The 14,842-nt window shown below is 42.0% G+C and overlaps 1 protein-coding gene across 9 annotated transcripts in view; it reads right to left on the bottom strand.

Moving 5' to 3' along the window:
* Ppm1b (protein phosphatase, Mg2+/Mn2+ dependent 1B) overlaps positions 1-11,330 on the bottom strand; it is a 61,584-nt gene extending 50,254 nt beyond the window's left edge. For 3 of the 9 annotated variants that reach the window (XM_076942397.1, XM_034513826.2, XM_034513827.2), the window contains exon 1: positions 10,652-11,069. The gene's annotated coding sequence lies outside the window, so the exon portion shown is untranslated. Of the gene's footprint in view, positions 1-10,651 lie in introns of all 9 variants that reach the window. The other 6 variants (XM_076942395.1, XM_034513823.2, XM_076942396.1 and 3 more) reach the window with 4 other exon arrangements.
* Positions 11,331-14,842: the final 3,512 nt, after the last annotated feature.

The raw sequence follows: 14,842 nt of genomic DNA, 5'->3' as shown, positions 1-14,842 counted from the left end.
GCAACCCCTACTGGCTTCACAGATGAACTTTAAATTTTACAAATTAAGTTTGTTGAATCTGTTCAATTACAGTGTAATAAATAAAATTCTTACCGAAACAATCTGCTACTTCAGTCTACCCACTAGTATTAATGACAAGCACTTCTTGTAACCCAAAGTAGAAATAATCATTTTTCTAGATTCGAATCCAACCACTATTCTTGAAGTCCCATGTTCCATTAGTGCTGTTGGGTAAGTGCCCCTTTCCAGCTACCACACTAGTCTTCACTGCATCACCTGAGGTACCTGCTTCTCCCCTGGACTAACCTGATTGCTATCATCTGCCCTTTCTCTAATCTAACCCACTCACAACTTTTGTTTTCTTAAAACACACTCTAAATGTCCCAAGGGAAGATGTGACGGCTTGTCATGTCTCAAAAAGGGGGGTGGGGGCCCCCAAAATATCATTAACTACACACCTCACTAAATACAAAAGAATACCTCGTCCAGGTTAATCCCAGTCTAGGCTAACCAGAACCTAAGCCTCTACACTGCCATGCCTCTGCCCTGGCAGGAATACACTCCGAGCATGCCCACCTCAGTCCCGGTCCTACTCAACTCTCTACTTAGCTAACCAATGAAAACAACAGCATTCCAAACTCTCTACCCTACCCTCTCACTACTTTCCTTCAGTGATTCACACTTAAAGCGCCCACTCACTGCAAACAGAGGGCACACTAATAAATTCCTACCACCTGCTCTTTCCTGCTGTACATAAAGCAGCCCCTCCTAGTCCCCATTAGTCTAGCCTGACAGCTGATTTTGACAGATTTTGACAGTGCTCTAGACCAGAAACCATTCAGACTGGCTCTTCTCAGGGACCCTTAGGTTTCTAGGGCCAAAGAAAAACAAAGCAGCAAGATGAAGAACAAATGAAGGAACTTCTTTAATGAAAAGGAATATGTAGTTATAACGAAATCATCTTCTCTACTTACTATATTAATTAACATTCAAACACCATCACTCTACGCACCCATATTTCAATGTATTTTAAACTACTTGAGGGATTTTAAACCATCTTTAGGTTAAAATCTTTAATAGCATCATTATTTTATAGAGACACACAATCCCTAAAAACGCACAATAAACGCCTGTATTTTGCAAAGTACTTCCATGTTCATATAGACCTACAATCTGAGAACCTTATCTAGCCCGGAAGGGGGAAATGCCCTAATAGGAAAACACAAAATTAAAGCCACACTAAAACAATTGTGTTCACCATTTTCGGAGGGACAAAAGATAATTGAAATACCGGATATAGACAAGGATACAGAGCTATGCTATGAAACACAGTAGCCACCAGCCATTTGTAGCTAGTAAGAATTTGAAATGTTGATAATCCAAATTGAGACTTATTATAAAATCCTCCCAGTCATTTTTAAAAGGAAAATTAGTATGATTCCAGTTGGCTTTTCATAATTAGCCAAATCCAATTCTTTAAATTCAAATATATAATAGTTGACTTCCATAATTTGTCCATGCAATATAATTCTAGAAAGACACACTAATTTCTTTTTATATAGTGATCATGTCTAAAAACAGATTATTTTTAAATACCTTGTAATAAATCATCAATAAACTACTATATAGAGACTGGTGTGCCCAAATTTTGTGAGCACCCTGCATTTAAAAATTAAGCAGGGCTGGAGAGATGTCTCAGTGGTTTAGAACCCTAACAAGTGGTGCAGGGGCACAGGGGCTATCTCAGTTTCTGTTCCTGACATTGGATCCCTTTTCCCCTACCTGGACTGCCTGGTTGGGCCTCAGCAGGAAAGGATGTGCCTAGTCCTGCTGAGACTAGGTGCTGAGGAGGCAATGAGGGAGGGGATTTATAAGGGTGGGACTGGGAAGATAGATGGGGGCGGGTGTGGGGAGGGGCATGGGGAGCCTGTGATCTGGATGTAAAGTGAATAAAAAAAGGTAAAAACAAAGCAAAACAGAGCTACTCTCACAGAGGACTTGGGTTCAAATCTCAGCACCCAAAGAGAGGCTAACAGTCACCCAAACTCCAGTTCCTGGGGATCCAGCACCCTCTTCTGGCTAGCATGCATGTGATACAACATATACATGCAGGCAACACCAATACACAAAAAATTAAAAATTAAATAAAATCATGTAAACAAAGAGTGGCTAAAAAAGCAAAAATAAAAAACAGAAACCTGCACTACAGCATAAATGCAGATGAGCAAATAACCTCAACTACAGACACACATCTTAGAAAGCAGTCAAGATATAGATCAAGATTAATATAGAAACCTCGGTCATTACTGACCCTTGCAAATATTTACTATCCTAACAACCTAGATTTTGTTTATAAAGCAAAATTAAGAATTTGTTGCAGAATATCTGATCACATTGTACACTGTAAACCCCAAGACTGTGTTACTTAACTGTTTCTGACTATGGTGTGGCTCAGCCCTTAGCACTCACCTTTAAAACCAAACAATGAAGGTAAAGTTACTTTGTTGAAGGAAGCACCCATCTTTGAAAATTATGTCTAATTGAGGGGCAAAATGATGAATCAGAGAAAGATTTGACAGAATGAATCAGAGATAGGATACTACTCCCAACTCTCCCAAGGAGAAAGGAAAAGAGAAGCTACTTAATAGAGAGCAGTGCAGAGGGGGAGGAGGCAGTTTTAATGGGAGAATTTTATAGACAGGTTCAAGACAGAACAAGTCAACACAGGTGAAGACAGAACAAGCCAGAGAATTATGAGCCAGAAGATTACACAAAGTTAATATGAGGCCAAGCAGGGTATTTGACAAGTGAAAGAAGCCAGATTGGATCAGTCAGCTTTGGAGAGGCGTTTGACCAGAACAGCTCAGTTGAACCAGCCAGCTAGAGCTCAGAAAGAACTAGAAAGGGTGAGCATATTCAGTAGTAAGTCTCAGAGGCTGACAACATCCTAGGCCTAGATAAGAAGACTGAGGCAGTAAACCTCAGAGATGACAATTACAACAGGCAAATAAAAGTGACTTTTACGAGAACTATTACATAGTAAGCTAACATTTGTTCTTACACTTTACAATTTGATTCAAGACACTACTGACCAGTTTCTCCAAGTGTAGGCTCATCAATCATTAAAGCTTTAAATTAAATTAGCCTAACCAATCGTAAGAGGTCAGGTGTGCAGCTCAGTACTAGAATGCGAGAGGCAGAGCCTGAGTACTACCCCGTCACCCCTCCCCCAAAAAGGAATAGGAAGGTTTACCTGGATGGATTAACCTGACCTCTTATGTCATAAGTGAGACCAATGTTCATTTTTATATTGTAAATAAATACAAGTAAATTCACTTTAAAGTAAAAACCTAATCTTAATTCACTGCAACAATGAGGATCACAAAATCTTACAAATGAAAAGATCATCATAAATCAAAATAAAAACAAAGACTCAGATCTTTCAAGCTTAGTGTGTAATTCCTGTATAATCTCAAGAAAAACATCTTTACCAAACTGTATCAGTACACAGAACACTAGAACCCTGTGGCTACAAAAGGCCCAAAGCAAGTCCCTGCTTCTCAGGCTAGGAGTAGGACAACCTCATACTGAAAAAGCAAAGGCACCACAGGTGATATACCAAAGTCATGGAATTGGGAGAGCAGTGACAACAGACAACCTGAGGACAGGAAATTAAAAACAAATTAGGGGCACCAATCATAAACAGCCAGAGAACAGAAGCAGCAGGCATGAGTCACTGACAGTGTTACCAGACACTAGTCGTCAGCCAGTCAGCCATCAATCGTTCACCTAAGAACAAAGAAGAAGGTCCTTTCCCAACAAAAGTAGCAACATGCATTTTATAGACATTCCCAAGCCAATAGTTTACCTTTTGTGGTGCTGAAGATCAAACCCAGGGCCCTAACCTAGCCCCATCCCTCCTTACTTGTCAAGGGATCCACTGAAAAGTCCTGTTCCTCTTCTCACTAGCCTACCATTTCTCCCACTCTCTCGTCAAAACTTCCTCTTTCACCCTTGACACTAAGAGGAAACACCTAAGTCCCTAGTCTAAGGGCTGCTTTTCTCTCTGGGTCTCATTCTAAACTGAAATCAATATTGCTCATAAGCTCAATTTCCCCTTTCCTAACACACTACAATTTTTGTCCAATTGTTCAAAAACTCTTCCTTTCCTTTTTTTTTTTTTTTTTTTTTTTTTTTTAAAAAAAACTAGGGAAGCTCAGCAAGACAAGGCAGTACAAACCTGTAGTCCCAGCTACTTGAAAGACTGAGGCAGGGGATCACTTGATTCCATGGCAGCCTAGGCAACATTGAGAACAAACAAAACAACCAGTTAGGTTCTAATCAGTTTTAAATGTGTAGAAAACCATATACATCCTGTGTTTGAAAGCAGCCCAAAAGGAGTGTAGCTAAAGAGTCACTGGCTATCTAGAACAGAAGATCTATAGGGAGGGGGGACGGGTTCTCTTTTTTGTTTATTACAATCTAAAATAGCATCTGCACCCACATCATTGAACCTGAGTAACAGAGCTACATATTAAATACTTTACCACTGTGAACTTTTTCACCTCTGTAGGTTGTAGCCTAGAGTAAATGAAAACAACAGAACGTATCCCAAATATTAAACTAGTATCATTTTGGATTAATTTTTTCTCATGTGTAGGAAAATATAAAGGACTACCTACATTCAGTAGAAATATCAGGCCCTTACCTCAGAGGTGAATGTTTAATTTGGGGTAGGAAGACCTATACCACTCAGAAAGGTTAGATACTCTCAAGCAACAGATTAACTCCTATGTTCTCCAACTCATAAGAATATTAACTACCCCTTTTCACTATTTGGAGCACTTATACCGATTCGAGAAAACGCAATTCTACTTAAGAACCAATGATAGCAGCCTCGAGCTTAAAATACTTTTAAATCCTTCTTTTTTGTTTGTTTTTAAACAGTAGCCTTGGCTATCCTGAAACTCACTCCATAGACCAGGCTGGACTCAAAGAAATCTGCTTGCCTCTACCTCCAGAATGCTGGGATTAAAGGCCTGTGCCACCAGGGCCCATGAATCCCTCTAAATTTAATTCATCTATGATAGAATCCTTTGCCAGTCCCGCTTCTTCTCAGGTACCCACCGCCTATCCAAATCCAAACTATCCACTTGCTTCACTCTGTTACATTACAAATCTGAGAATTTAACCAACTTTTTAGTTTTCATTAAAAGAATAGTTTCTCTGTTTCTGTGACACGATGTATTTCTCACTAACCATCTATTTTGTAGCAAAGGTCATTCTAAATATACAAAAATCACAATGCTCCTAGAGACAGATGTTATCCTCCTTTCTCCCTCAGCAATTGGTTCCATCCCTAGAAGCTCCTTCAACAGTGGACAGCATCCAAGAATCAGACCCTTTGCACCTAGGTCCTGTTCTGCAAAAGATACAAAGTAAGTTTTCTAAGTAGTGATGCTTCTGAACTCAAGAGGTTTAACTTTCCAGATGTTAATTTAAAGCCTAAAAAATACAATCTTGATAGTATTTCTTTTTGTTCATTTGATTCTTTTTGAAACTAAGTCTCACTATGTACCCAGACTGGCCTGGAAACCTGCCATTTCAAAATCTCCAAAGGAAACACTGAATCTATTTTAACCTTAACCAGTTAATAATAAAGAATTTAGTATTACAGGGAGGGAATGGGGCTCCATGTTGGAGTACACTAGTGCAAGGACACGCACAATTAACTTGGCAAATCACAAATGTTTCAAAGTGGTAAACTGCTTTAAATATTGCCAAGTCTTAGTATTAAGTCTACTGTGTGAAATACAACTGACCAAGCTATTAAGTTCTTGAATTCTTAAAAGCAACAACATTTAAAATACCTACTGTTGCAGGGCTAACTGTTGTAGGAGGCAGAGAGGCAGAGTTCTCTGTAAGTCTGAAGCAAGCCTGGTCTACATAGGAGGTCTAGAGGCAAGAGGGAGTGAGCTAGACAGTGAGACCCCTGGACAGAAGGAAAACCCAACAAACAAACAAACAAGGTACATATTATATTATGCCAAGATACTGTAGATATGGTCACTTTACTTCAGAAGTGGTTATGTCATGACCATAATTCAGAAGCAAAATGTTTCTATTAAAATTAAATTGGGGTTCAATCTCACCTCAAAACAAAAACTAAACAATGAGCTACATGATAATTATGTTTTCTAGGATACTTGGTTATTAAAAAAAATTAAAATAATCAAATCTCCAACATATCATTACATACAAATTTGGAAATGTTATATATTCAAGAAGGCATTAAAAGGTCCTTTTATCCTCCCTGACCTACCTACCTGATCACACTACTGAAAGCTAATGCAAAGGGTGTTCTTTTTGGGAGAACTAGAGATCAGATCAATCTTCCCAACTGAAGCTACAGAAAGACACTGACTAGAAACTGTTCTACTAGTAAAAAGACTTGAAAACAAGCTGAGGCTGTAGCTCAGCAATAGAGAACTTTCTAGTATTTCTGAGGTTCTAGGGTCCATACCATGAGCACAGGAAATCCGGTAGACAGGGAGGGAGAAGGTGTTCAAGGGGCATGAACATGGTGATTTCCAAATGACTTCCTAAAGATACAGTCCAGTGCGCTGAGGACACCCATAGTAAGCAGCAACCACACACAAGTGAGAAGAGCACTGAGCAAACACTACCTAGCACCCACAATGCCCTTGTCCTAGCTCTCAAACCAGCCAGGCCTGGGCACTCCAGTAATCCTAGAGCTCTCAGGAAGTGGACACAGAGGGTCAGAGAAGTTCAACGAGAACCTGAGATTTGAGGCCAGCCTGAAATAAAGGAGACTTTGATTACCAAAAAAAAGAAAAAAGAAAAGAAAAAAAAAAAAGAGTAAAGTACAGATTTTGAGACTTTTGTAGCTTTTCCACATGTACTCCTTAACTGGTAGAAACTGATAACAAATTCTGTTAATTTAAGATATTCTACATTCAACAAATAAAAATACAAAATCTAAATAGTTCCCAATTTTATTCTATTTTACCTTCACTGAATTCACAAAACAGTGATATAGAAAGTACTCTAATCAGGTATCTGGAGTCTGCCCAAATTTTCAAGAATCTTATCTCATATCTTCAGCTAATGAATCCTCTAAATCAATACAACTCTGTTAAGATTCTTGGCTATATTATACAACAAAACTTAAAACAGTAGTATTCAGAGTCATTCTAATTCTAAAATGAGTTCACTAAAGTAAAAGATAAGAGCTGAAGAGAGGCCTTGGGAGTAAAGGTTGCCTTGGCACCAAGTCTGACATCTTACGTTGGATCTTCAGGACTCACAGGGTAGAGAGAAGTGGGTCTGACCTCCACTCATGGACAGCAGCAGCAGTGTGAGGGCAGGCATGCCCCCTCACTCAATCTCTCATTTATAAAATAAAAAAGGAAAACAGAAACAAGCAAGAATCACAGAAAACCTAAAACTATCACTTTCTTCAACTCTAATAGCATTATTCATATCTTAAAATTACTACATAAATTCCATTAAATTTTAAAGTTGAAAAAATTAAAAATAAAAACCACAAAAATCCTTATATAAATCTGATACCATTGATTTTTTCTAATTTCTTCAAAAAAAAAAAATCACCAAAATTGTATTTTACAGAAAACATAAAATATATATTCTAAGAAGTTAATTTTATTCATTTTAGTAATATTTTTTAAAGTAGCCTTGCTCTGTGGCCTCAACTTCCTGGGTGCCAGAATAAGGCACTATTAGGATTAGATTACTTCTTTGTATGCAAAGTAAGGTTATGATATACTTTCAAATGATTACACATAACACATAAATACTCATGAAATATAAATTACATGAGTTCCAACATCAATGGTGGGAGGGGGAGAACATTCACTCTCAATACCAGATACAATAAAAGAGATATTTACCAACTCATGTACAAGGACATAGACCTTGGCTCAGCTAATTTTTAATAAATCTCCATATCTAAGTGACACTATATGGCAACTGAATTCAAAAGTTCCCAGTAAAAAATATACATCATAGGAAAGAAACATTGTAACTTTCAAGAGCTACTTTTTCTTTTTTTTTTTTTTTCTGATCTAATCAACCTATAAATCAACTGTTCTTAAAAACACAACTATTTAGGCACTATCTCATTCCTTTTGATGATATAATCTTAGGGAATTTAATAGTTATGTGACTACTAACATAAAACTGTGTACTGACATGACCATCACAGGAACTAAAAAGGCTCTCACTTATTCCTACAGTCTTCAGAAACACCAGATGCCCAACGTCAGAACACAGGTGCTGACGCTCTGCCCATCATTTATGAGAATACTCAACATACCAAGTTTAAGAAAAGTGGAGAAATAACAACTAAAATATGAAAGCTCAAGTGACAACACACATGACACAGGGTACCAGGCAGAAACTGTCTTAGGACATTGAGAGAGAAAAAAAGAAAATACAACCATTAAAAAACAAGCAAAAAACGAAGATTTAGAGCTTTAGTAGAGAGAGAGGGGGGGAGAGGGAGGAAGAGGAGGAGAGAGAGGGAGAGGGAGGGGGAGGGAGAGGGAGGGAGAGGGAGGGGGAGGGAGGGAGAGAAAGAGAGAGCTGAGCACTTGCTGCTCTTTGGGAAGATCTGGGTTCAGTTCCCAACACCCAAATGGCAGTTCACAGCTAGCTGTGACTGGTTCCAGAAGATCTCGTGTCCTCTCACTCCCCCTTGGCCTCCACCAGCATCAGGCACACCTGTGGTTCGCGTGGATCATTTACACAATGGAAGCATACACTCACAAAACAAATATAAAAAATAACTTTTTGAAATATGAAAAGAGAGGAGAGAGACAAGAATGGTGGTACACTATAATCCCAAGAATCTGAGGCAGGAGGATTACTTTGAGACCAGCTTAGGTTACATAGTAAACCCAAGGTCAGCCTGAGTTCCATTTTGAGATCTTGTCTCAAAGAAAAAAAACAAAGAAACCTCTAACAATTGGGGAAGGGGGGGGGAGGGGGCAGATGTGTGTGTGTGTAGAGGACTGTTTCACTAAATAATAAACAGTAAAACAGTTTTTTTTTTTTTAAATTAAGTTCTTATGACAGCACACTCTGTCCATTAGGAAGGACCACAAAAGCATTTCTTTAAAGAAAAAAAAAATCACCATCTAGCTGGGTGTGGTACAGTACTTAAAGTCCAGCACTTGGAAGGCAGAGGCCAGAGGATCTCTGTGAGTTCAAGGCCAGTGTGGTCTACACAATGATTTCCACACCAGCCAGGGCTATTATAATCAGCTCCCTATGCCCTGGTCTTAAAAACAAATAAAAGACTGTCATTTAAATATTATTGCAAGTTTAAGTCTATATTCTTGGGAAATTCTGTAATAATCAGAATAACCTCCATACTTAGAGATGATGCACTTCAAAGACGGCCTACAAAAGAAACACTGTAATTGCACAACAGAGAAAGTAAATGAAATAATATCTATTAACATGGAGTGGCCATCACCCAGAACACACTGTGACTTTTACTCTCTTCACTACACAACCTACCACTTCTCCATCCATGCAGTCCTTCAAACTACCTGTGCTAACCCCACAATAAGCCTCAGGAAGTCTCACATCACAGTAGCTATAAACCTTTGTTAACAGAAAAAGAATGTTTTTCCCAAAATAGCCACATAACACGAAGACAACTCAAATTCTCTAATAATCCCTTTATAAGACGCCTGCCAGCCTTATTTTGATACATTAAACATGTGGGGCCTATTTTAAAAGTTCTGTGTGACTTACCAAAAGAGCTTCATAGTTGTTTTTAAGCTTCCAAGTTGTTTTTAGAAGCGCTTGAATACTGATGAATTTGGGCAGCTATCAAATCCTTAAGAGGCAATTTTTTGCCAAATAAGATGGGCAAACGTCCTAGAGGTGCTAAAACTGGTATCAGAGGTCATGCGACTTTTTTTTAAAAATGGAGAAATGGCTCTAAACATTCCCCAAGCCCTTCTTTTATGAGTTTATTCCTGATACTTTCTTTCCTTAAAGGTTTTGAAAGATAAAAAGTATGACGGACCACATAATACTGTCCAGTCTATTCTTAATGGAACTCAAGTAAACTTGGGATAGAGTTCACAGCAATTTCATTTAAGAAGTCCACTGTTAAGCATGACACCCGAAATCTTCGGACAGTGGGGGGGTGGGGGGGGAGGGTGACACACACTGACACGACACCCCGAGTCTGGTTAGGAGAACCAAGAGAAACGGTTTAAAGCCCAGGAGGAGGAAGGAGGCCCGGAGAGGCACAGACAGAAAGATTTCACAAGGAAGTAGCGCGGAGCGCAGGGGAGAGCAGAGAGCGACCCGGAGAGTAACACCGAAAGGCGGTGTTCTGCTGCTCGGCGTGCAGGACTGGGTGAGCCGCGGCCTGGAGTGGCCCGCGCGCCCATGGGCGCTGCCTGCACGCCGTGGCGCGAGGGGAAGCAGCCGACTTCCACGCGACCCGGCAAACTACTCCCTCGCCGCGCCCCCCGAAGCCGCGAGCGGAGGCGGAGGCGGAGGCGGCGGCCAGGGCCTAGCCCGGTGCTCCGAGAGCAGGCTGGACGGACGGCCGTTCCCCACTCGGCTGGGCGCAGAGCGGCCTTACCTGGGGCGAAGGTGGAAAGCGAGGTCTCGCGGGCTTGCCCGCCGCACAGCCGCCCGCGGCCCCCGGCTTTCTCCTGAGACGCGACACCGCCTCCGCCGCCGCTTCGCCCTTAGGGGCTCGGCCACTGCCGCCGCCCGAGCTGTTTACACCGTCCGGCCCCTCACACCGCCGCCGCCGCCTTCTCTCCAACCCAGAGCCGCTGCCGACTCGGCCGCCGCCACCTCCTCCGCCGCAGCCTGATCTCTCTGGAGCATCTTCCAGCCACCGGACACGGAGAAACAGAGACTCCAGCCGCGCCGACAGGAAACTCCCCCGCAACTGCCAGGGGGGACCAGGCGGTCAGAGCACCATCGGCTTTTCCGCCATTGAGCAGCAGCCGCTCCGCTCCTTCTGCAACCCCCTCCCCGCACCTCCGTCTTTCCCCGCCCCTCCTCGAGCTCCGCCCCCAAGGGCACCCATTGGGACGCCGCGCGTATCGCCGCTGCTCTCGGTTTGCTAAGAGGCCTGTCAATCTACGTTCTCCCGCCCAACCTGGCCCCTAGTACCCTGTGTGCTTCTCTTTCCCCGCCTACACGGCCCCTCCTCTGAGTCTTTAATTTCCCATTGGGCGTCAGCCCACCTTTAATTGGCAAGGTCAACTATCCATCAAACACCGCCCACCAGTGAGCCCAACCCTTCATTACCATTTACTTTATTCAGGCCCGCCTCCGCCTGAAGTAACTCCCGACGTCACCGGCCTGCCCACCCTAGTAACCATAGGTAGACTCTTCCGTCAGTCAAATTACGCTCCTACTTGAAGACCGATTTCCTTTTCTGATTGGTCCAAATGGAGGCCTGACCCTCCGATTATTGGCTTCCTCTACTTGTCCGTCACTAAACCAATTTCCAAGTCCGTCACTTCGGCTTTTTTTAAAAGAACGCGCAAAAGTATCCTAAAAGGGATTGGCTAGTTTTGTAGACGGCCAAGCCCCGAGTCTGCGGACCCTGCAGTTCTAACCTCTACGCTTCGCGGAAAACGAACACCATAAAGAAACCAACGGGCAGTCCAGTTATAGGTGGAAATTGGTCCCACCCAGAGTGGAGATAACCGGCTCCTGATTGGGCCAGAAAAGTGCCCCTAGACCCTCATTGGAAGAGATGGACGCCTCTCTTTGGCATAGAGCTGTGAAGGGAGAGCACGGAAAGGTTCGAGACAGGGCCAGGAGAGAGGCGTTGTTTTGCTTCAGCAACGGGTGGGGCGCACGCGGGAGTGCAAAACTGGGCGCGTAGGGCTCTAGGGAGGTGTTGCAGGGAGGGAAAGAGCCCGGATGTTCCCTAACAATGAAATCATCTCTGACCAATCAGAGCCTCATTGTTGGGATACCTGCATGACCTGTCTACAGCAGGGGAGAGTGGGTGGGAAGTTGAGAAGGTTGAAAAGCCACTTGAGAAATTGGGACAGGTAATCCCTTCAGGATGATTTTGTGATGGTTTAGTTTGTTCATTAGTCTTCTTTACCTCGACCGCCTGCCTTCCAGCCCCTGGCAGTTCCATATTTTGTTTCTGAGCTCTTATTTTTAAAACTCCTGTCAAGGCCCTTGACATTCACTAGGTCATTCCTCTCTTACAAAGCACCTGCATTTTGCTAGGCGTAGTAGGTAGAACTGGAGATACAAAAGTAAAACTGGCAGGCAGTCTCAGACTGGAATCGTTGAACGTATGCAAAGGGTAGTGATGACATAAAGGATTCTCCCTCTGGGTATGATTACTAGGAAGGCTTCACAAAGACCGGAATGAATCCAGAATAAACTGCAGGAGTTCAACAAGGCAGATGAAGGAAATGGTCATTTAGTAACCAGATTGGACTGGAAAGTGAACCAGGTTTCAAATCAAGTGTAATGGAGCATTTAAACGTTCACCTGAAGAGATTTTAAACATGCTTGTGCTGATATTTACACAAGTCTTTGAAAGATTTTAAACCTTATTCATACTTAGGTATAAGTTAGTTGGGACAATTTAGGCTTAGACTCAAGGGAGTGCAAATTCAGCTTTGGAGATAAGGACATATTTCTGAAGCAGTTTCCACAGTGAAAGTGGCAGATTTGGTTGCAATTCAGATTTTTCTGAACTTCAAGTTTAAGAACACGGTCTTAAGGTTTCTGTTGCCGCCATGAAACACCATGGCAACCAAAAAACAACTTGAGTAGAAAAAGGTTTATTGGGCTTACACATCCACATTGTAGTCCATCAATGAAGGAAGCCAGACCTGCAGACAAGAGCTGATGGAGAGGTGTTACTAGCTTGCTCACACGGCCTGCTCAGCCCACTTTCTTACAGAATCCAGGACCACCAGCTCAGGATGGCATCATACACAATGGGGTGAGCCCTCCCCATCAATCAGTACTTAAAATGTTCTACAGGCTGGCCCACAGCCAGATTCTAGGTAGGCATTTCCTCAACGAAAGTTTCCTCCTCTCGGATGTCTCTAGCTTGTGTCAAGTTGACATTAAAATCTAGTCAGCACATATGGTGTTTTTACAGGATAATGGGCAAACGGGTAGCTAAAATCAGAATCACCTGAGGTCCCAAGCTACATCCATGCCTACAAAATCCAGAACTCACTCTGAGGATAAAGCCCAGAATGATAAAATTTTATTTATTGTGATTCTGGAGATTGAATTCAAAAGGTAATTTTTAAAAGTAATTCTTTGGGTGCTAGATTTTTGGGATTTGTTGTGAGAGTTGGTTTTGGGGTGTTTGTTTGTTTGTTTGTTTGTTTTGTTTGGTCGTTTGTTTGGCTTTTTTTGAGTTTTTTGTTTTGTTTTGTTTTGTTTTGATACACCAATTCTTAGACCCTATGGCACTGAGAATTAGAGACAGCCATAAGAATTTCTTTCCTCTGATTTTCCAGTCTGTAGGTGAGCTTCAATAAAGAAAAGAACGTAAGCCCAATTTAGTTTTGACTCTCCCTTCAAGGAGCTTCATTATGGAATCAGAAAGGTTTTAACTACATTTAGTGTTTGCATGTGTGTGCGTGTACATGTTTGGAGTGAAGGTCTGAGGACAATAAATTCTTGCCATCATATAGGTCTCAGAGTAGAACTAAGGCTATTAGGTGTGATTACAGACTCCTATACCCGCTGGACCATCTTCTCCAGCCTAGGAATTATTTAAATGACTTACAGAATATATTTCCTTAAATCACACCTTTGATTAGGACACCATATATAAGAAGATCACAGTATGGGACCTCACCTTCCAAACTAGGGGACATGCTAAAGATAAACAAATAAGGCCCCCTGGATACCCTTGCCTGGAGAACCCAGGCGACCCCAGATAGCAATCAGAGCACTTTCTTGCCCCGATTGATTTCCTTTGGCAAACACTAAAAAGTGATATGAAATTCAGTAATGTAACTAGGCTGCAGATTGCATACAACTCGTTCTTTAATTACTAAAAATAATAAAACATACTGAGTTTTTTATGTCTAAGACTACAATGAGATCACAGACAAAAACTATCAGGTTAACTTTCTGAGTTACTGAAGCTTAAACACCAAACCCTTAAAGAAGGCCCCAAAAGATTTCTAAGTTTAAACAGTGGTGTGTATCTTTATGTTGAGCTGGGGGCGTCACTTTTGTTTGTCTTGAGACAGGGTCTTTTTATGTAGCTCTGGCTGTCCTGGAACTCACTATGTAGACCATGCTGACCTCAAATTCACCAAGATCCCTGTTGACTTTTAAACCCTGGAACAAATAGCTGAGGTACCTATTCAACTTATCAAAGTGGACCTGGCCTCCAGGTTCTCCCAGCATCCCTCAGTCCCTACCTGTCACAGGTATGGCTGGCATACCTTGCCCTCTACCCTGAACTCATCAGCCCAGGCACTGGGCTGCCCCTCCCCCAGAAGCTCCTCCCTATATAATCCTGACGTTTGGTTACCCGCCCCTTTTTGTACCTTTTGCCCCTTTGGCCTCCTGGATGCTGGACTTGGTTCCCTTCTCTCCCTCCATCTCTCCCCACAAGGTACAGGGTCATGATCACTGTGTACGCCCCCAGATTGCCTCTGGCTATGTCTCCCACATATCTATAAGGAACTTTCTCCTCCACCATACCCAGGAGCAGTCATGAGCTTTTCTTTCCTTTTTCTTTCTTCATTTCCTGACTCAATCTGCCTCCTGGGTGCTAGCATTAAAAGCATACACCACCACT

Source organism: Arvicanthis niloticus, chromosome 11 (genome assembly GCF_011762505.2).
Source record: "Arvicanthis niloticus isolate mArvNil1 chromosome 11, mArvNil1.pat.X, whole genome shotgun sequence".
Classification (NCBI taxonomy): Eukaryota; Metazoa; Chordata; class Mammalia; order Rodentia; family Muridae; genus Arvicanthis; species Arvicanthis niloticus.
The sequence above is the reverse complement of the archived record's forward strand: the minus strand, read 5'-3'. Positions and strand labels throughout refer to the sequence as shown.